The 22,672-nt window shown below is 50.1% G+C and overlaps 1 protein-coding gene across 6 annotated transcripts in view; it reads right to left on the reverse strand.

The window, feature by feature from the left end:
• The window catches only part of SLC36A4 (solute carrier family 36 member 4), a 232,796-nt gene that overhangs the window by 191,545 nt on the left and 18,579 nt on the right, over positions 1-22,672 (reverse strand). The window lies entirely within an intron of this gene.

The following is a 22,672-nucleotide window of genomic DNA, read 5'->3' on the forward strand; positions in this document are numbered from 1 at the left end:
GAAGTCCCCACCAGGGCAACATGAATACCCTTTTCTGCCTCACACCACTGCACATATGTATAAAGGCTGGAGCTGTCTCTTATTCCCCCTCAATTTTTTTCCTACTGGAAAGACTCCAGTAGAGAGGGGCAGGAGGTAGAGCTGTAGAATGGACATGGGCAACAATCTTGGTGAACAGCAGTTACAGAAAAAAGTTAATAACAATTTCTTCTTCCAGGAATTGCATGTATCTTTTCTCTGTTGGTGCAAAAAAGTTGAATTGGAAATAAGCTTGGAGAATACCTGAGTAGGGATTGTAATACAACCCACCCAAATCTGACTTTGTCTCTAGATTCATCAGACAGCATAGTGACAGGCAAAGCTCTGGCTCAATAACCATGCTATCACTTTACAAATGTCAGAGGGTTGGGGGGTCTTGATGTGGAAGTCAACATTTCAGTAGTAAAAGTCATTATAGTTAGGAGGGATTGAGGATAAGGAAGTTTGAATGCGAAGACAAGTTTATATTTGATAGGTTAGAGAACAGGGAGCCATTGGAGAGATGGAAAGACGGGTGACATAGTCAAAGTGATGTGCTGGTTCAAAGGTCATTTCCAACCATTCTGAATGATGCACATGGGACAAGATTACATTGGTTAAGGCCAAAGAAAAGAATCAAGTCACTGAGTTTCAGTTATCAAGATGAAAGATGCTGAGAGTCTGTATGGCAGTTCTGGCTAGTTGGATTGATAAGAAAAGCCATATCTTAAAGATGTTATACAGAGCAACTGTAAAATTTAGATGTGTCTTTAATATAAGAAGCTAAAGAAAAGTTGAAATCAAAAGCTATGCCCAGATTATTAACCTGAATTCCAGGCACGGTGGCAGAGAAGGGAGGTAAGGGAGGCTAAGAGCTGTTTTACCCATGTTTAATTTGAACTGACACCTACACATTCTCAAAGATGCCACAGAAAGATTTTAAACTTGTACAGAATGAGACAGGTCTAGAGTAGAGAAGTAAATCTGCAAATTGTCAGCATAGATGGTAACTGAATTTGTGCATGCAGGTAAGATTGCCCAGAGATGAAGAGCAGAGCAAGCAGAGAAACGGACTAAGGTGAAAATCCTTTAGAAACCCCACAGAGATCTAGAGGAGGAATTGAGAGGATCTTCTGAAGGAGTTATTAAGAAAGGAAGGAGCAGAATCAGGAAAGGACAAAATTTCAAAAACAGAAATGTCTGTGGTATCTAAGACAACTTATAAATCAAGGAGGAGGAGGAGAAGGATGGTTTACTGGTTCTGAGTTTTGGCGAGGAAAAAGTCATTGGAAGCTCTGGTAACAGCAGTTTCATTTGAGTGCAAAGTGTGGAAGCTAGCCTGGACAAGGTCTAGGAAAGAACTGAAAGAGGAACTCCAGAAAGAAATTGTAGATATTGTGTTCAATGAATGCAGAGAAGAAACAGAGAGGGGACATGAGTGGTAGCTGGAGTGGTAATGTAACCCATGCACCTAATACTGAGCTGTCCCATTAAGAGACCCCTGTTGTGGGAGGTACGGGTGTTACTGGTTCTGGGCCGATTTACCACTCCACCCAGAAGTTTTTGGAGTTGGGTGTGGTAGTTTGTGGTCCAATTTCATGAGCAAGCAGGCAGGGCAGAAGCTTTTCTAAGGCCTGTGTGAGCTGGGAAGGTGAGCCACAGCAGAGAGCAGACTGTTAAGTCCTGACTCTGCAGCACTTTGCAGCAGGTTGTTAACACTCTACCAGGGATCATGGGCAATGCTACTTATAAGCAAGGAGAACCTGGGAGGGAAAATACATTCTTCTGTGTTGATTGTCTGTTTAATGATGTTTTGACTTTAACCAGACTGTTTTAGTTACTTTTCTCAGTATGATTCTTCAGCACCTCTGTAAATATACTATGGGGAAAGAAACGTTTCTACTTTATTATTCTCAGGGTTATTTTCTAATTTCTTGTATTAGGGTTTCATCAAGCCTGTTCATTTGTGAGTTAACTGACTAGTATAATCAGTGAGTAGGCTGCCTAGCACTGATTCACAGAAGAGGAAGAGGCTGCCTGGACTTCAACTGAGGATTCCCTACAAGCAAGTGAAGAGATGGAACAGACTCAGCATATGATGCCGATCTGATGATCAGAGACACAAACTGAGGCTTTGTGAACTAAATCTAAGCTTTTGGGACCTCTCAGTCTTTTCTTACTGAGTTGTGTGGACTGAACTGTTCAAATTTTACTTTTAGGCTTCTTTTTTTTTTTTATTTATGTTTACTGTAACTATGAACATTATCTCCGGGTTATAAAACAGCTGTGTTCTGTTCTAAGAATTAGATTATTTGTTCCTTCATGAGATTTTATACAGTTATTTATTTAAATTCATTTATTTAGATTCTTCTGGAACTTCAGATGTAGGGAGGCTGACACTGGGCAATCCTTGCTGAAATTCCTTACAGACTGAACTCTGGGTCTCCAGTACTGCATGGCTGTGGGAGTGGGTTGGGTTTTTTTAGGCGTTGAAGAAGAGCAGTGAAGCCTAGCCCACTCAAGGTTACAGTAAGTCATAGGGAAGGTTTTTATATTGTGATGGAATAGAGACAGGAAAAATGACTAATTAAAGAGAAGAATATATGAGAGCATGAGAGAGAGATCAGGACATGAGATGAGATGGGATAGATAAGATTATGGGGGCACACAGGCATTGTCTACAGTTGCATTCCTCTTTCAAAATAGGTATGTAAATGAGGTAAATCAAAAATGCAAATGAGGTACACATTTGCATATTTGACACCTCATTTGCATATTCTTATTTAGAAATAGCTTCTTTTGAAAGAAGAAAATCAGCGCAGACACTGCTTTTTCAAAAGTAAACCCCATCTTTGAAAGAATCCTTCTTCCCTTTTTTATGGGCACTTATGTGGCACTTCAGGATATGCTAATGAGGCACTGCCATGGATATGCTAATGAGGCACTAGCATAATGGAGGCCATGCACGCTTTGAAACTGCTGGTTTCGAAACACACGCCACCAATGTAGCCAGAGGGCTTTTTGAAATGACCCCCTGATTTCGAAAGTCTCTTATTCCCATCTGGCTTTGGGAATAAGGGGCTTTCCAAATCATGGGTCCATTTCGAAAGGCTCCCCAGCTACACAGGTGGTGTGCATTTCAAAACCAGCAGTTCCGAAGCATGCACAGCCGCCATTACACTAATGAGGTGAGGCATATTCATGGCAGTAGGTAGTGTGGCTACAGCCAGTGTCTCTTTTGGTCAGGGAGAGAACTGAACCATAACTGCAGGACTAATGAAGAGGTGACGGTGAGATGGGTCCTCAACATGGAACATGAAGTCACAGAGGAGGATGGGCAGGCGGGGGGTGGAATGTAAAGTGCTATACAATCCAACCTCAACCCAGTGAGAACTGTGAATTATTATATGTGTTTCATAGAGTGGAAATAACAGGGAGGTTCAATGACTTGCCCAGTCGTCACAGCATATCAGTTCTTGCGGAAATGAAAAAAGAGAAGTTACTCACCGTAGTAACGGTGGTTCTTCGAGATGTGTCCCCGTGGGTGCTCCACAATAGGTGTCGGGCTCGCCCAGCGCCGCTGATCGGAAATCTTCCAGCAGTTTCTCCTGGATCGCGCATGCGCTGGCGTGCGCCTCCCCCCTGCGCACCCCCGGCCACGTGCGCGATCCGGTCCCCGCCAGTTCCTTGACCAACCGCCTCGGATGCTCCTGAAAAACACTAGACAGAGATCCGACGTGGGGATGATGGGCGGGTAGTGGAGCAACCACGGGGACACATCTCGAAGAACCACCGTTACTACGGTGAGTAACTTCTCTTTCTTCTTCGAGTGTCCCCGTGGGTGCTCCACAATAGGTGACTACCCAGCAGTAACCCAAGTAAGGAGGTGGGTAATCGGTTTATGTGCAGCTTGCCCCTGAGAGGACTGCTGTCGACAGACAGGTATCTTCGTCGAATACCCGAGGCAGGGCATAATGCTTGGCGAAGGTGTCATAAGATGACCAGGTCGCTGCTCTACAGATGTTTTTTAACGCGATGCCCTTGAAGAAGGCTGTTGACGCCGCCACCGCCCTGGTGGAGTGAGCCCTGGGTGGGGCCAGCAAAGGAGTCTTTCGAAGTTTGAAGCACATGTTTATACAGGACACAATGTGCTTTGAGATTCTCTGTGAAGAGAGACCTTCTCCCTTTGACCCGGGAGCGAAAGAGACGAGAAGCCTGTCCATTTTCCGGAAGGACTTAGTTTTGTCTATGTAGAAGGCCAACGCCCTCCTCACATCCAGGAGATGCAGGCGTGCCTCCTTGCCAGAGCTGTGAGACTTCGGGTAAAAGGAGGGTAGAACTATTGGCTCATTAAGATTGGACTCCGAAGAGACTTTTGGAACAAAGGCTGGGTACAGCCTTAAGGTTACCGCCTCCTTTGAGAATATTGTGCAGTGCAGCGTTGCCATCACTGCCGTGAGCTCACTCATCCTGCAGGCTGACGTAGTTGCAAGGAGGAAGGTTGTTTTTTCTTTTTTTTTCTTTTTTTTTTTTTTTATCGTAAGGAGACATATGGGAACTGTGGCTAATGGTTCAAAGGTGGACCCGATAGCGTGCTGAGCACCAAGTCCAAATTCCACAATGGTGGAAGCGGTTTCCGAGGGGGGTACAGGTTTACCAGCCCCTTCAAGAACCTGGTAACGATAGGATGGGCGAATACCGTGGGTCCTTCCTCTGTATGCCGAAAGGCTGATATAGCGGCGAGGTGGCCCTTTAGCGAGGATAGAGAAAAAACCCGCCTCTCTTGAGGTCCAATAAGTATTCTAGTATTACAGGTATAGGAACGTCAAGGGGAGCTAACTGCTTGGCGGAACACCAGGCTGTGAATCGAGTCCATTTCTGCTTGTAAGTCCTCCTGGTGGAGGTCCTTCGGCTACATTCCAGGACTTGTTGCACTCCCTCCGTACACGTGCTCTTTAAAGAGCTGAGCCATGGATTAGCCATGCTTGTAGGTGCAGACCCTGAGGGTGCGGGTGCACTAAGGACCCCTGAGCCTGTGAGAGTAAGTCCAGCGCCACCGGTAGAGGGAGCGGTGGGTGGTCCGACATGTGCAGAAGCAAGGGAAGCCATTGCTGCCGATCCCAAGCGGGACTATGAGTATCATGCAAGCTCTCTCCCTTCTGGCTTTGTGCAAGACCTTGTGGCAAACAGGTCGATCTGGGGAAACCCCTATGTACGAAAAATGTGCCGTAGCAGATCGGAGTGGATCTGCCATTCGTGCGTGATTGCGAAGCGCCTGCTCAGCTGATCTGCTTTCACATTGTGAGCGCCCGGCAAGTACGAGGCTTTCAACGTTATGTTGTTGGCAATGCACCAATTCTACAATTGGACTGCTTCCGCACATAGGGCACTGGACCGTGCTCCTCCTTGTCGATTGATGTAAAACATAGTGGAGGTATTGTCAGTATTGAATCCCGACTACTTTGCCATGTAGGTAATCTCGAAAATGTTTGCAGGCGTTGAACACTGCTCTGAGCTCCAGCATGGTTATGTGCAATGTCTGTTCCGCAGGGGACCATAGCCTTTGCGTTACCTTGTCGCCGATGTGCGCTCCCCATCCTATGTGGGAGGCATTGGTAGTAAGAAAAAATAGAAATTTGTGGTTGGTGAAAAAGGCACCCCCACTAGCAGATTCTCGGGGTTTTCCCACCACGCCAGGGATCTGCGCACCTCTGTTGTGGGCGACACCACCCTGTGGACAGTGTGGGATGCCGGTTTGTAAACGCTCGCCAGCCAATGCTGCAGGCTTCACATGTGCAACCTGGCATTCTGTACCACAAACGTCACTGCCGCCATGTGGCCCAGCAGCTGTAAGCACGTTAAGACCGGCACCGTGGGGCTGTATGTGATGACTTGCACCAGCGAACTGATGGCGCAGAAGCGGGCGTCAGGTAGGTACACCCTTGCTGTGATAGATTTTATGCGTGCCCCTATGAACTCTATATGTTGTGTGGGTTCGGACTTTGACTTTGCGAGGTTGATGACTAGGCCCAGCAAAGAAAAACGTGTCCACTGTGACGCGTATCATGCGTGAGACCTCTGCCTTCGAGGCCCCTTTTAGCAGGCAGTCACCCAGATATGGGAAAAATAAACACCCCCTGTCTGTGCAGGTAGGCTGACACCACTGCCAGGGTTTTGGTAAAGACTCTGGGGGCTGAGGAGAGGCTGAACGGAAGAACCCTGTGCTGGAAGCGCTCCTGGCCAACCGTGAAGCAGAGGAAGCGCCTGTGTGCCGGGTGGATTGTTATATGAAAGTAAGCATCTCGTAAGTCGAGTGCTGCAACCCAGTCTCCATCGTCCAGTGCCGTGAGTATCAAGGCAACTGTGATCATCCGAAAACGTTGCTTGCGCAAGTAACGGTTGAGGCCCCGAAGATCTAAGATGGGCCTCCAGTCTCCTGTTTTCTTCTCTGGTAGGAAGTAGCACGAATAAAAACATTCCCCTGGAATTATTCCGGCACTCTTTCCACCTCCCCTATGAACACAAGATGATTCACCTTCTGCTTGAGCCTTGCCTCGTGGCAGCGTCCCTGAGGTGAGGCCTGGTGGGAGGCTTCGTCGGTGGAAGCGACTGGAAGGGGATCGCGTAACCCGTGGCTATGATCTCCAGCACCCATTTGTCTGTGGTGATCTTTTGCCATTGGGAGTGGAATGGTCTGAGGCGATGATGGAACATGAGATGAGAGTGGCATTGAGCGAGGGTACTGATAGTGCAGTCCCCGACATACCCGTCAAACTTGTTGCCTTTGGGCCTGACCCGAGGGCGTACGGCTTTGTTGAGAACGTCGCCCAGGAGTTCTGTACTGTTGCTGCTGTTGATAGAGCCCTTGGTCGTAGCCCCATTGATATTGAGCACGCTGTGGTTGTAAGAGTAGCATCTTTGCTGAGGATAAAATTTTTCCCTCCTGTATGGGGGAGTATAAATGCCCAAGGTTCTAAGTGTAGCACTCGAGTCTTTACTGGAGTGAGGGACCGAGTCGGATGAGTCTGCAAACAGCTTTTATGTATCAAAGGGAAGGTCCATGATCTTCGCCTGTAGGTCCCTCGGGATACCCGACGTCTGGGGCCAGGATTCTCTATGCATGACCACTGCTGTAGCCGTTGAACATGCCGCTGTGTCCGCCATGTCCAGGGCAATCTGGACTCCCGTCCGCGATGCTGCGTAGCCCTCTTGAATAATCGCCTTTAACACCAGCTTTTTGTCTTCCAGAAGTGAATCCATGAGGGGAGTAAGCCTGGAGTAATTATCAAAATTATGGTTTGCTAGGTGTGCCCATAATTTGCCACTCTCAATAGCAGGGTAGAAGAGGAATATACCTTCCTGCCAAACAGCTCTAGCTTCTTAGCATCTTTGTCCAATCCCCCCGATTTGTATTGAGAAGCCCTTGACCTCTGCTGGGACGACTCGACCACCAAAGAATTTGGTTGTGGGTGACTGAAGAGGAACTCCATGCCCTTTGCCGGGACAAAGTACTTCTTATCCGCTCTCTTGTTCGTAGGCGGAACGGAGGCCAGAGTCTGCCATATAGTAATGGCTGACTCCAGAATGGCTTCGTCCAGCAGAATAGCAATTTTGGACGAAGCCGGGGGTCTCAAATTTTCCAGGAGTTTGTGATGTTTCTCCTGCACCTCTGCCGTTTGAATGTCTTGCATGAAAGCCACCCTTTTAAACAGCTCCTGAAACTGTTTAAGGTCACCCGGGGGAGAGACATCCCCGGGGGCCATGGCCTCATCTGGGGAGGATGAGGAGGAACCACTAGGGTAAACCTCCCTCGAACCCTCGGGCTCCTGCAGTCGATGATACACTTGCTCGCTGGAGGATTGTGAAGGAAAGTCTCGGGGTTCTAAAATTAACTCCCCTTGAGACAACTGTGTTTCTGTTCCCGATCGGGAGTGCCCACGGGGGTATTAAGCGGCCGGGGGGGACCTGCCCCTGGGTGTAGGCCTGTAGTTTGTCTGTGTCCAGCATGATAAGGATGACCATGGCAGCATGGGCAAGGGTCCAGGGATGGAGACCTGGACCACTCATGGGGTGTGTACTCCCGATGTCTGGGAAAGCGAGACCTCCGCGACGACACAGATAGAGGTGAAACTGGCTTGTGATAGTACTCCAGGGGATCCAATCCCAGAAATGGTGAAGGTGGCCCAAGCCATGGTGACATTGGTTGGAGGAACAGAGGAGGTGGTTCCGGGTGGGCCGGTGGAGACACAGGCCTTCGGTGCAGCGTGTGTATCACAGCGGGAGGACTTGGTGCTAACAGCAGCGCAGCCCTGTCCAGAGATGGACTGTGGTGCCGGGCTTTTGATTTTGCCTTGCCCCTCCCCTGCGGGGCCGGCACCGCCCCCTTCCGTGACGGGGATCTTGGCCCCGCTGTCAGCGCCGCGCTCGGCACCATCAGCTGCGGTGCCACGCGGGTATCCTCCTCTGGTGCCTGCAGGCTCCGTGCCTGGCGCCCCTGCACCGTTGGTGCCGCGGGGGCTGGTGCCGCCTGTGGTGGTGCCGCCGGGTCCGGCGCTTGCCTCGCTGACGCTCTAGGCGCCGCGCTTGCTAGCTGTTGTATAACCGGAGGCTCAGCCTCTGCCACGTGCGCTGCCGTGCTGCCGCTTGCCTGAGTATGCAGCTGGGGGCTGTGTGCTCCGCTCGTCCTGCTCGCTGCAAACGCCGGCAAGGATCGAGCCAGGGAGAGTTTCCTCCGTTTCTGCACCGAGGGGGTCAGAGAAAACTGCCCTCCTCTTATGCAACCCAGAGGGCCCTTCTGGGTGAGGCTTCTCCGGCAAGTCCGGCTGGAGAGCCTTATCAACAAGAGCATTTTACGCCTCATCGCTCTGTCCTTCCTGGCCCTGGCTGTGAGCTTAGCACAGTGAGAACACTTCTGGGTAGCCTGTGATTCCCCCAGGCATTGGATGCATTCGCTATGCCCCACAGAGGCTGGCATAGCTTCACGGCATGACTCACGCTTTTTAAAACCTGAAGAGGCCATTGCGGTGAGTCCTTTCCTGTTAATAGGGTACTTAGCACTTAATCCGGGCCTTTCCACCCCAAAGAGTGATCACCGGCCTGCGGGACAGCGGGCGGCCTAAATGGCCTTCACGTCCGCTCTTCTCTTCTCCGCTCCTCTCTTTTTTTTTTGCTGATATTCTCTGTCTTTGCTTTCTCTCTCTTTTTTTTTTTTTTAATAACCAAAAACAACAAATGACACGTAGAAAAAAACCACTATTTAATCTAACTCTGGCCTTAGCCTGAGTAGATTCCGTCTGCAGCCGATGGCGGTTGAGAAGGAACTGGCGGGGACCGAATCGCGCACGCGGCCGGGGGCACACAGGGGGGCGACGCGCGCTGGCGCATGCGCAATCCAGGAGAAACTGCTGGAAGATTTCCAATCTGCGGTGCCGGGTGAGCCCAACACCTATTGTGGAGCACCCACGGGGACACTCGAAGAAGAACCCCAAAATTGTTTCGGACGTGTCAAATATGGTATATCTGAAATGAGATTTTGTTCCCTAGAAGTGGTAAATCCTGTATGAAATTGCTATTCTTGTTAAGTTCATACAGGATTATGAACTACAGGCTCCAAGCATCTGCAGTTTCAAGCCCTGTCATGCTGGCTGCCCTGAGGACACCAGTGTTTCCACTCCTCCAAACCTGGAGACTGGAAATCCCAGTGTTCCCCTGCCCCCTGCTTCCATCTCGTCAGGCAGTCCATTTCCGGACCCATGACAGTAAGCCTCAAATCAGTTACATTATGATTCAACTAAGACAATGAGCCCTGAAAACCACACTGACTCCAACTATGTAGAAATGAGAGGTACATTAGAAAGATTTGGACTCATGTCCCTCTACATGTAGTTTCACAAGGGGGAGCACTGGTAGGGGGCCGTCACACAGAGGGACTCAGTACTGACAAGAGCACAGAAAACACATTTATTCTGTCTCCACTAGTCTCAGCTGCAAAGAGTGCCCTTCGGAACATACAATGCCAGTACACAACTATGATGACTCAAATTCCCAGCTTCTGCTCACACAGTATTAACTCCCATGTAAGAGCAGAAAATGCCAATTACAGCCACTCAAAATCAACATGAACAACACCAAATAAAAGTAGGTAAATTGGAATGAGCAAACAATCTGATTTGTTGTTGAAGGGTAAAGGAAGAAAAACACAAAATATGACAGAAACAAGCTGTGTGCCAAATGATCTTAAAACATAACGAATGTTTTCAAAGGAAATGCGTAATAAGCCCAGAATATTTTAAAATGATTACTACTTCCAATTATTGCAGAAGACAAAGTAGCAAGGAAGGAATACCTGTACCCTCCTGGTACAGATGTTTGCTGCCCGTTTCAGTTAACAGCACTGTGTATTAGCCAGTGATTCAGAACTCCATTGTGCAGTTATGCAAACAGGAAGAAAAGCATAAAGCAAAGAACTCACTTGCTCACCCTCTCAAGAGGGCAAACTGAGAACGTGAGCACATTATCCTCAACAAGAAATCATTAACAATAAGCAGCAAAACACTTTTGGGGGGTGGGAAGGCTGAGGAAGAAGTGAAGAGAAGGCGTTTCTCAAATCAGGCTTGAAAAAACACTTGGTCCCACTGACCTGGATGAATGGAAGTCTTAGATCAGCCAGCAGGCTAAGTAGAGTCACCAGAAAGAAAAGGGGGAGTCAAAAGCAGAAGACATGGAATCCCTGGTTCCTCCCAGGCCTTCAATGTCTGGAACTCAAGTGGCATTCATCACAAAAATTACTCATGTCTGCTTAAGAACAGCTTAAAGTTCAGATTCTCATGATCAAAGTGATTGATTTAAACCAAAGTTCTCATTGGAATACAAGTTATTAATATCGTTTTGATGATGATGATCAGTGCTTTTTTGTGCTGGTATGGGCTGGTACGCTGTGCTTGCACCTTGATAGTCCCAGCCAGGATCCCCAGCTGGGTTGGGGGGCGGGAAAAACCATGCTAGCACTATGGCTGAGAACCGGCTGGGCATATAGCCCAATCAGCAGCTCCAGCCCCAGCCAGGGAACCCTGCAGGGGAGGTGGCAGGGAGACAGATCAGTACTGGCTCCTCTTTTGTTACCAAAAAAAAAAAAGCACTGACTATTATATATGTGACAGCCATTTGGCTTTGTTACTACTGACGCTGTCTAGCAGGTTGCCTGCGTTAGTTTAGTTCAAAGAGAATGTTAATCGCATTGCCTTTACTTCTCTATAAAGCTGTTTATTGCTATCGCATTACATTGCCTAATAATCTGATTTTACAAATCTCCAATGATGGAGATAAACACCTGACCAGGGCCGAATGAGACAATTTGCCAGACCATGGGAGGCCAATATTGCCTAGCAGCATGACCAACACTTCCACTGCTGACTGGGCTCTTAGAAGACATTAGGGGTAAATTACAGCTAAATAAGATCACAGAATACTGAGAGCCAGGCCTGGTGGCTAGAAACAAACTTTATGGGACCACGGGAAACTTAGCCACATCCATGATAAGTGGTCATCCAGCTAACTAAAATCATGTCAGATTACAGAAGTTGCTGGAAAAGAGTGTGCCAGCTACAGAAGTTCAGCCTGTACTTAGTCCTGCCATTCATACAAGGGACTGGACTCAATGACCTCTCAGTCACAGAACTGAAAGGGACCTTATTTGTGCCCCTGCATTTAAAAAAACCCCGGCTCAGGAGTGTGTGTATGGTATGAGGGAGTCATCACTTCTTACATGAGATAGTGCCAGTCTAATGGGTGGCAGTAGGAAGGGAAGGGGTGGGGACGGACTCCAGCTGTGCTGGAGAGGGACAGGCCTTCCTCTTCCATTGCAGGGACTGCTCCCAGAGGCTGACCACAACCACCTTCAGGACCCTTCCCTGGCTGCAAGAAGTTCTGCAGCTGCTCACTGGGATCTCACCCCGGAAGGCAGCACCAAACAGCAATCCAAAAGCATGGCATGGCATGACCACTCTCATTTTGTGCTCTGGTTGACAACAGCCCAGAATTAAGAGGACAATAACATGCCACCTTCAATTCTGCACTACTGCTGGTGGCACAGTACTGCCTTCAGAGCTGGGTTTCCAGCCAGGAGCTGCCACCCTCCTGCTACCCAGCTCTCCAGGCAGCACTGCCACCAGCAGCAGAACAGAAATAAAGGTGGCAATAATACAGCCCTACTACAATAGCCTTGTAACACCTTCCCATAACCTCCTTTTAGGTCAGGACTTCTCCCAGTTACAACACTATGTAATTTCAGATGTAAATAACTGAAACCATGAAATGTATTATCTTAAAAATCCAAAGACCGTGAAATTGACCAAAATTTGCTGTAAATTTGGTAAGGCACTACCTATTATAATGTAATTGCAGGCACTCACCAGCATTATGTGTACCACTAAGGCTGTGTCTACACTACAGAAAATAACTTTGAAGTTGCTTACTTTGAAGTACAAATTCGAAGTAAGCAGCTTCGAAGTTGAGCATCTACATACACCCTACTTGGAAGTTAAACTTCAAAGTAGGGCACTACTCCATTCCTGGGAATGGAGTAAGAACTTCTAAGTTGGGCTGCCTACTTTGAAGTTAACTTTGAAGTAAGGGAAAATGTGTGTAGACTCTCTGCTGGATACTTCGATGTAGTGCCTAACTTCAAAGTTCACTTCAAAGTTAGTTCCTACCGTAGATGCACCCTAACTAAATTACTTGTGAATGTCTGGTGATAAATTACTAATTTCAAAGCAAGGATCATTGTGATCAGCAGTGGAAATTCTCAGAGTCACTCTGCAATTGCCACCCATCAGAACCCATGAGAGTAAAGACACTGATCAGATAGGGTTCTGTGATTAAAATCTATAAATATTGGTTTAATGGAATGATACTGCTGGATTCTGACAGGGCTAAATACTCACATTTATTTTTCTTCGCTAATAAACCTTTAGCTAGTTTACTAAGAAGCTGTCTGTTAACATTGCCTTTGGTGTGAGATCCAGAAAATCCATTTACCTGATATACGTGACTGATACTTTGGACTTGGAAATGTCCCAGTCTAAAGTGATTTTTGTTTTTTAAAACCCTTTCACCAGGCAGTTCAGTCTGGATGGTAATAAGGGGCTGAAAAGCCTCAGGGAACTGTCTCCAGCTCCTAGGTAAGACTAATATAATAAGCCAGGAGTGCACATTTGTCAAGGGCTTAAAAATCTCATTATAGAATATATCACTAGGTTGTTCCCTGACAGAGGCTGGCACAGTCTGTTGTAAACCATACCAGACAGCATGATGTAGCCAGACAGAATCCCCCTTTGCTCTACTCCATCTTGCCTGCCCCTCTTAGGTGCCTCAGACCAGCACAAAGTACAGGGAAACAGAACAGTCTTAAAATGTTTTAAGAGCACAAAGTACAAGGCTTAAGAATGTTTTGAGATGCCTCACAAACACAGATGTGCTATGTTAGCATGACCCTGAACTGGGAAAAATACAGATAAAAGGGCTAATAGTCCGGCCAATGACCACAGGGCCTCAAGCTGCCCTTGGCTGGTACTAATAATTGATACTCCCACATTTCGTCCCAGAAGAGGAATTTCCTGAGCATGTTTAAAAAAAAAAAAAAAGTCCTGTCTTAATAAATTTAGTTATCTCTATCTTACAAGTGTAAATTAAATTGCAACCGCCTTGTAAGAACTGGCGTCACAAAAATAAGCCAGCACAATTGGTACCTTAAAATAAGGAAAAATCTACGTGCCCCAAGGGGTATAAAGAAGGGTCCAGCAGACCACTCTAACTGAGCTCTAATTACCTATACCTGCTGGTCGGGTAACATCTTTGCCTCCCGAGGACCCAGGGAACGCCCTCCTCGTTTGTTCATCCCAAGGGATTCAGTAAATGACGTTGGCTACGCCAAAGTCAAAGAATGCAGGGGCAAAAATTATACCTGAAATGTTTTTTTTTTGTGCACATTTAATAAGAAAAGCTCTTTAGTCTAAGGCGTCTGGTCCTCAAATGGGTAACTTTCTCTAATTAACATGTCATTTGTATCATCCTACTATAGTAACTAAGCAAATAAAGCAATAACCTTGTAACCATTAAAATGTTTGTTTCTGCTTTAATAAATAGTAACCATGTTTAAGCTTCAGCCCAACTCCTTTTAGTTGCTGTAATTCAGCCAAACACAAACAAAAAACCATAGCCATTTGGCTATACCAGCCCGGTCAGTGGTAAGGTACAGTAAAAGCTAAGCGTTAAGTCGTGTCGCCTCCATGGGACAAACTCCTGGGGGCGCCCGTCAGCCTCCCTGGCTGTCCACTGCAAAGGGACAGTCTGTCCTAGCAGTTAAAGTCTCGGGTAAATCTCGGGGGCATCCATCAGCCATCTTGGCTGCCTGCTGCAAAGGGACGGGCTGTCATAGCAGCTAAAAACTCAAATGTAAAATAAGCTCACAAACCTCTCATTACCCAGCCATCGGCTAACACGTGACTCCAAAAACTGTGGGGACTAAAGGCACTTGGAAGTAGTGCAGGCACTCCGAAGTGCCTGCAGCTACACGCATGCCGGCAGTTCAAAGTTTGACACTTCAAAGTTGCCGCGGGATAGAATTAGCCAAATGAAGTGCTGCGTATTCACCATAGCACTTCATTAGCAATCTCCCGTCGCCCTGATTAACATGCCCCCTTTGAAGTTAGGGGCAAGTGTAGACCCAGCCTAAGAGAAGTTGTTACAAACCATAATTTCTCACCCTAGTTCTTTTTGCAGCTGAATTCTTTTTCAGACCAGAGCTGTCCTTTGTGACCAGGGTCCAGCAGCTCATCTCCACCCTGGTTCTTATAGTTCATTTGTTTCCAGGTCTTTTCGTCTATCTTCTTAGGGTGCGGAGCAATCTGTGAAGCCGGGCTGAAGACCTTCATTGTTTGTTTCCCATTCCTTGTACAGAATTTTCCTAGGTCAGGAAGGCTTTGTTCAATTCCCTACCCCCAGTGGAAAAGTACAAAATTCAAGATGGATTCCATCAACAGGTGGCATGGTCACGTCCTTGAAAGACCAACCACAACCCAGGCTCACAGGAAAAACAAGACTATTCACAAATCATTTTCTCATGTACCAGCCCATTAAGTTCCCTAAGCACTACTAATGGCTTTTACTAGCACACCTATATCAATAAACAGGTTCATACTACATATTGCTAAACTTCAAATAGAGGAATGACACATCACACAAATAGCATATATGCATTCAGAGGACTGTATGCTCTCCAATAATAAGAGACATACCCCATTTTGCATAAAACATATTCATATTACGTTTATTCATATTCTAAAATCCATTTCTCATAAAAAATATATGGGGCCCAACATCAGGCCAAGTTTCAACTAAGTAGAATATTTATAAACAGCCCAGTGTGGAAGCAGTAATGGGTAATGAAATCAAGAGGATAGATCTCTATTTCTAGACCAGATGAAGATGATAAAAATGTGCTTGTAATAAGAATATCATCCAGAAATCACAGATGAGATTGGGACTCCATTTTGCTGGACGCAGCACCTACACAAAGTAAAACACAGTTCCTGCCCTAAAGAGCTTAGAAACTTAGTAGTCAAGACAAAGGTACCAAAAGATGAAGTTCACACAAACTTCAGCAGAAATCACAGCTGTTCCTTTGCCCCATCAGCTGCAATACAGCAAAGTCAGCTGGATTGGTTATATAATTTCTCTACATTACAACATTTCTTCTCTGGGGAACAAGGGAAATCACAGTTACTAATACACTGTTGAACAACATGCAAAGTCTAGTTTTCAGTATGCAAAATACTTCTATGGTACAAAGAACCACATCCTCCATGTGCATGCTGCAGATGATCTATATTTCAGACTTGTCTTCACTTAGGCCACATCTACGCTAGCCCTCTCCTTTCAGAAGGGGTATGGTAATGAGGGATTTTGGCAGATGTTAATGAGGCACGCCCATGAATATGCAGCACCTCATTAGCATAATGGCAGCCATGCACAGTTTGAATGTGCCACTTTCAAAACACATGCTGCCCATGTAGACAGGGGACCTTGCAAAATGACGCCCTGACTTCGAAAGCCCCTTCTTCCCAAAACCAAATGAAGGGGCTTTCAAAAATCAATGAGTCCTTTCGAAAGGCCCCCAGCTACATGGGCAGTGTTCATTTCGAGAGTGGCACTTTCGAATTGTGCGCTGCCACCATTATGCTAATGAGGCACAACATATTCATGGCAGCGCCTCATTAGCATCTGCCGAAATCCCTCATTACCACGCCTCTTCCGAAAGGAGAGGGTTAGGGTAGACGCGGCCTTATATTCCTTACACACACACACAAAAGGATTTACTAACACAGTGACTCCTGCTCAAGATGCAATCCAAGAACCATTGAAATCATGTCCCTAGGGCAGCTTCCTTTATACTTCCTTGTGCTTACTGTCTTCGCTTGAAGTTCAGCCTTAGAAGGTGAGGAAGTGCAGCAGGAGAAAACAAGGAGGGAACAGTTCTCCTGCAGAGGTACTGAGTTTAAACAAATGATTTGTATTGCAGCAGCATCCCCAAGCCCTAATCAGCACAAGGTAACCATGAGACAACTACAGTAAACTCTTTTTTACCCAATATGGGTAACTGGCACACTCACACAATCGGCATAACTCATAGTCAAGTAGCTCTGGTCAGCAGACACCAGATGAGAGCATGGAGAAGCAGCAGCTTGGCTTGGGTTTCTGTACTGAGTGTTAGAGCAATATCCCACACATCCGGAGGGGGCCAGGCTGCTCAGAGCGGCCCTGCATCCCTCCATGCTGCATGTGAGTGCAGATGGCAGGCTCCTCTGCTCTCCCACTCAGCATCCTTTGCAAAGCTACTCACGCTGCCCAGAGCTACTCAGCTGAAGCTGTGTCCTTCTCGCAGTGGGGTAAAAGTCTTCTATTGTATGTGGATGCTTGTCGAAAAAGACTGGGAACGATATTCTGCATCGCCACCCATCTACAAAACAGCTCCTCAGTCTTGGTGCTGTTGATCATTGGTTCTGCTCTCTTTAGCCGTGTCTACACGTGCACGCTACTTCGAAGTAGCGGCACTAACTTCGAAATAGCGCCCACCACGGCTACACGCGTCAGGCGCTATTTCAAAGTTAACTTCGACGTTAGGCGGCGAGACGTCGAAGTCGCTATCCTCATCAGGAGATGGGGATAGCGCCCTACTTCGACGTTCAGCGTCAAAGTAGGGACTGTGTAGTCATTGTGCGTCCTGCAACTTCGAAATTGCGGGGTCCTCCATGGCGGCCATCAGCTGAGGGGTTGAGAGACGCTCTCTGCAGCCCCTCAGCTCACTGGTGGCCGCGTGGAGCGGCCCCTTAAAGGTCCCCTCCCCCTCCCTTCCTGTGCAGGAAGCTGAGGGAACGTGCAGGCAGCAGCCCAGACACGCGGCCAGCCTACACGTCCCTCAGCAGCCACAGGGCCATCAATGGCCGCCCGGCAGCCCCCCCAGCGCCCCCAGGGGACCCCCCCCAAGGGCAGCCAGGGCAGCCAGCCCAGCCAGAAGGGCAGCCAGGCTGGCAAGCGGCAGCGGGGCCCCTCCTGGACAGAGGCCGAGCTGCGGGACTTGCTGGGGCTCTGGAGCGAGGAGGAGGTGCTCCAGGTACTGGGGAGCAAGAGGCGGAACGCGGATGCGTTCGCTCGGCTGGCCGACGGCCTGGCTGCCTGGGGTCACCCTGCCCGCACTCCTGATCATGTGAGGAGTAAGGTGAAGGAGCTGCGGCAGGGTTATGCCCAGGCCCGGGATGCGGCCGGCCGATCTGGGGCCACCCCCGTCACTTGCCCCTTTTACAGGGAGCTCAGGGACATCCTGGGCTCCCGGCACACCTCCTCCCCTCCAGCCACCCTTGATACTTCGGCCGACAAGCCCCAGCAGGCCCTTCAGCCGGAGTCCGCCCCGGAGATAAGCCCCGCACCCCGGGGGCCCCCCCCGGAGCCCACCCCCGGGCCATCGCGGCAGGAGGAGGAGGGGGGGGGGGCTCCTCCGCCGCAGAATCCGGGCTGCAGATCCTCCTCCTGCCATCCCGGAGCAGCAGCCGGGCCTCCACCCCCCGGGGATCTCCGGACTGTGGGAGTGGACCGACAGGTATGTACCCTCCTCTGGTGTACACCCCTGGGCTTAAGGGGTGGGGGTAATAGATATGTGTCCAGGGCCCCCCACATGCTCATGTGGCCATGGCCCCAAGGACAGCAGGGCCATGTCCCTCACAGCAGTGCTTCAGCCCCTGCCCCCCCGCACCCTGCACAACAGTGCCATGCCCCATCCCCGGGGCAGGGGGGAGCGGAACCTCGAGGGGCCCCCGGGAGGAGGGGGTGGGACACCCCGCAGCAGCAGCAGCAGCATGTGATGGAGTGGGGGGAGTGCAAAAGGGAGACTCAGGCTAGATATGAGCAACAAGAGCCGAATAGCTCCCAGGGGCAAAGGATGATCGTGGGGCTACAGCTGGCATGTGACACCTCTGCCCTGAACAAAGAGAAGGGAGGAGCCGAGCTGGCTTTGAAATGCGGGGGGGAGGGCGGGGGCAGCAGGTAGAGGCTAGGGGAAGGGAGAGCTGGAAGGCAGCCAGCCTGAGGAGGGGGAAAGCTGCATCCCAGAGGGGCACCCCTTGGGGTCTTCTCCCCAGGATGGGTTGGAAGGACTGTCTCTTCTGACAGCTGGTGCTGTCACTCCTGGGAGAAACTGGGCATCTGTGGCCTAAGAAACCTTTCCTGTCAGACCCTGCGGAGTGAAGTGAGAGTCGCTCTCACCAGGGGAGGGGGTGCAGTGCAGGGGGACCCCTGAACCCCATCCCTCACAGCAGCATCTCCCGGGGACGGGGATGGGGAACCTGCAGCACAGGACTGGGGGGACAAGGGCCACGGCTTGGGGCCCACACTAACGCCTGTCTCCATTCTTCTTTCCCCCCTCATCTCCTGTGTCCCGCACAGCGACGGCGAGCGACGGCGAGGCATCAGTGGTCCCGGAGAGCCAGGCAAGCCCCTCGGCCGAGGACTGACCGGCCCCTCGGCGGGCTAGACGGCGGACCCCGCGCCACCACCAGCCAACGGCGACGGACCCCCAGCTGCTGGCCATCCACCGTCGGCAGCTGGAGGTGGCGGAGCAGCGCCTGCGGGTGGAGCAACGCCGCGTTGAACTGCAGGAGCAGGCGCTGGCCTGGCGCCAAGAGGCATGGGGGGCCTACATGGACACTTTCAACCGCCTGGTGGACTACCTGGCCCCCCATGCCGCGCCAGCCGCCGCAGCGCCCGCCCTGCCTGCTCCACCTGCCGCACCACCAGCTGCTCCGCACGTCGCCGTCCCATCCGCCATCGCCCCGCCACCCACCACCGAGGGCTGGAGCGCCGAGGGACCCCTGGAGCCAGCTGAGACTCGCCAGGCATATCTTCCAGTCCGTGCCGCCCCCAGCCAGCCCCGGACAGGGCTGCGTCCACGGCGGGGCTCCCGGCTGCCTACGCCCAGTGCCGGACTTTAGGGGCGAGGGGCCCGGGACGTGGGCCCCCCCCCTTGTATATAGTTGGGACTTATTAATTTGTGCCCCCCGTTTGCCCCATCCCCCCCATGTAAATAGTTCTCCCCTTTATCATCCCTGGTTTTCTTTTTATTAGTGAACAAACTTTTTTATTACTATTGTTTTATTTGCACACATTACTTTTGTTCCACACGTTGTATATAGTTTGTTCTTGTTTTATTTATAGTTAAAAAAAAAAACGTTCTAAAAGAAAAAGCAGTTTAAGTTCAGCCACAAGTGTGTGCTGTCATTTGTCTAGGAAAAGTGGGAGGGGGGTGCGGTTGGGTGCTCCATGGTGTGGGCGTTGGGGCAGGGAGTGTTGTGGAGGAAGGGGTGGGCAGTGGGGGGCCTGGCAGAGTTCACCCCGTGGCCTCATCATCGAAGTGGGCCCGCAGGGCCTCCCGGACCCGGGTCCCTTCGGGGTCCACCTGCCGACTGGGGGCAGCAGGTGGCTGCACGTCGGCCCTGCCGGCCTCCACAGCCCAGCCCTGGAAAAAGGCCTCCCCCTTGCTCTCCACCAAATTGTGCAGGGCGCAGCAGGCACCCACAATCAGAGGGATGTTGTTGGGGCCCGCATCCAGGCGGGTCAGGAGACATCTCCAGCGTCCTTTCAGGTGGCCAAATGAGCGCTCCACCACCTCGCACGCGTGGTTCAGGCGCTGGTTGAAGCGCTCCTGGCTAGTGGAGAGATGGCCCGTGTACAGGTGCATGAGCCAGGGCCGGAGGGGGTATGCCGCATCTGCGATGACACAGAGGGGCATGGTTGTGTCCCCCACAGGGATCTCCCGCTGGGGGATGTAGGTCCCCGCCTCCAGCCAGCGGCACAGGCCCGAGTTCCGGAAAACCCGGGCGTCGTGGATGCTGCCAGGCCAGCCCACATAAATGTCCTGGAAACGGCCCCGGCTGTCCACCAAGGCCTGGAGGACCACAGAATGGTAGTCCTTGCGATTCATGTAGCGTCCTCCACTGTGATGTGGGGCGCGGATGGGGATGTGAGTCCCATCCAGAGCCCCGAAGCAACTGGGGAAGCCCAGGGTGGCAAAGGCCGTGATGGTGGCATCTGGGTCCCCCAGCCTCACGAGCCTGTGCAGGAGCATGGCATTGATGGCACGCACAACCTGCAGGGAAAGCACATGGGAGAGCACCAATGAGTGGTGAGCAGGGTGTGCGTGGCCCTGCCCTGCCCTGCCCTCCCCCGCCCTGCCCGGGCCCCCCTCCCCTGTCCTGCCCTCCCCCCGTGGGTTCTCTTACCTCCATGAGGACAGCCCCGACGGTGGCCTTACCAACACCAAACTGCTGTCCCACGGATCAGTAGCTGTCTGGAGTGGCCAGCTTCCACACAGCGATGGCGACCCGCTTCTCCACAGGGAGGGCATGCCGCATGGCAGGGTCCTGGTGCCTGAGTGCGGGGGTGAGCCACTGGCACAGCTCCATAAATGTCTGCTGGCTCATCCTGAAGTTCCTGAGCCAGCGGTCGTCGTCCCACTCCTCAAGCACCAGCCGCTCCCACCAGTCGGTGCTGGTGGGGTAGCTCCACAGCCGCCGGCGTGTGAGGCGGGGGGGGCGGGGTGCTGCAGGGTTGGGGGTTGAGCCCTGCTGCCCTGGGGGCAGCTCCTCCTCCGGTGTAGCAAGGAGGTGCTCAGCTGCCTCCTGCATGGCATGGATCAGGGCGAGCCCTGCTCCTGCCGGGAGGGCTGGGTGAACCTCTGGCTGCTGCTGCTGCTGGGGGTCCATGCCTGCGTTGCCCGGGGTCTGTGTGCCTATGGCTCCTCAGACCGCGTGCTGTGCAGGCTGAGTGTGTCTGGGAGGGGCCCTTTAAGGGAGCAGCTAGCTGTTGCCCCGGAAGCGCTAATCCGCCCTGTGACCCTGTCTGCAGCTGTGCCTGGCATCCCTATTTCGATGTGTGCTACTTTGGCGTGTAGACGTTCCCTCGCAGTGCCTATTTCGATGTGGTGCTGCGCAACGTTGAAGTTGAACATCGACGTTGCCAGCCCTGGAGGACGTGTAGACATTATTCATCAAAATAGCCTAGTTGCTACATCGAAATAAGCTATTTCGATGTAGGCTTCACGTGTAGACGTAGCCTTTCTGTAAAATGTGTGTGCCAATAGCTGATCTTTCAGGGAGGGGAAAACCATCTAAACTGCTCTGGTTCCATCTTCAATAAAAACAGCAATAGGCAAGCCAGATTGTGGTTCAGAAGCAGATTCCTTTTAATTTAAGCCTCCAAAGCTGACAAGGTGGGAAACTTTGCCCACCTGGGTCCCATTTCTACTCATTGTTCTTTGAAACAGAGCCCCGCCGTTGTCATCTTCAGGCAGCTCCATTCTGTCCCCACCAAAAAGGATTTTTGTATCTTGCTCACTTGACATTTCTACTATGCTCAGTTCTGTGCCAGCTGAATACCTGCTGGGGACTTTACCTGCAACACTCTCTCAGGACTGAGTTATATAGCTCGTGCAGTGCAGTTTTCTCAAGGGATTTGCATTCATTGTAGCTAAACAGAGCTAAGGTGAAATAGAAGTTCAAATGATTTTCGAGGGAATAAACTACAGCCTGTTTTTATTTTTCATGTATTTTATGTAGCTTCCTTTCTGTACACTGTCAACTATAACCATAAGACACATCAATTTCAAAGTTTAATCAGCAGCGAATGTCGCAGTTTCCCAGTCATAGTATGTCAGTTTGCCAACAGGTGCTGTCCTGGTGCCTTTGGTTTCTTCCTCTTTTTAAATCTGCCATTTGTATTCTGGTTCCGCTATTGTTTGCATTGTTTGACTCATTGCATCACATCCTTTTACTGATTAAACATGGGAAGATCTATATCTCAAACTACAAAGAGGAAACAAGTCACGTTGACCATACAACAGAAAATAGATATCTGCAATTGTCTAGTTAGGGGAGAAAAATCACAATAAAATAATGCAAGAGTACAACAGAGGATTGTCGACCATTTATAATATCAAGAAGCAGAAAGGTGATTTAATGAAGTTTTACACAAGCTCAGAGTCCATTAAAGCTCTTAATCAACATTGAGTTTTACGTAAACCTAAACTCAAGCAACTTAATACAGTATTATA

The sequence above is a fragment of the Carettochelys insculpta genome, chromosome 1 (assembly GCF_033958435.1).
Source record: "Carettochelys insculpta isolate YL-2023 chromosome 1, ASM3395843v1, whole genome shotgun sequence".
In the NCBI taxonomy this organism is placed as follows: Eukaryota; Metazoa; Chordata; order Testudines; family Carettochelyidae; genus Carettochelys; species Carettochelys insculpta.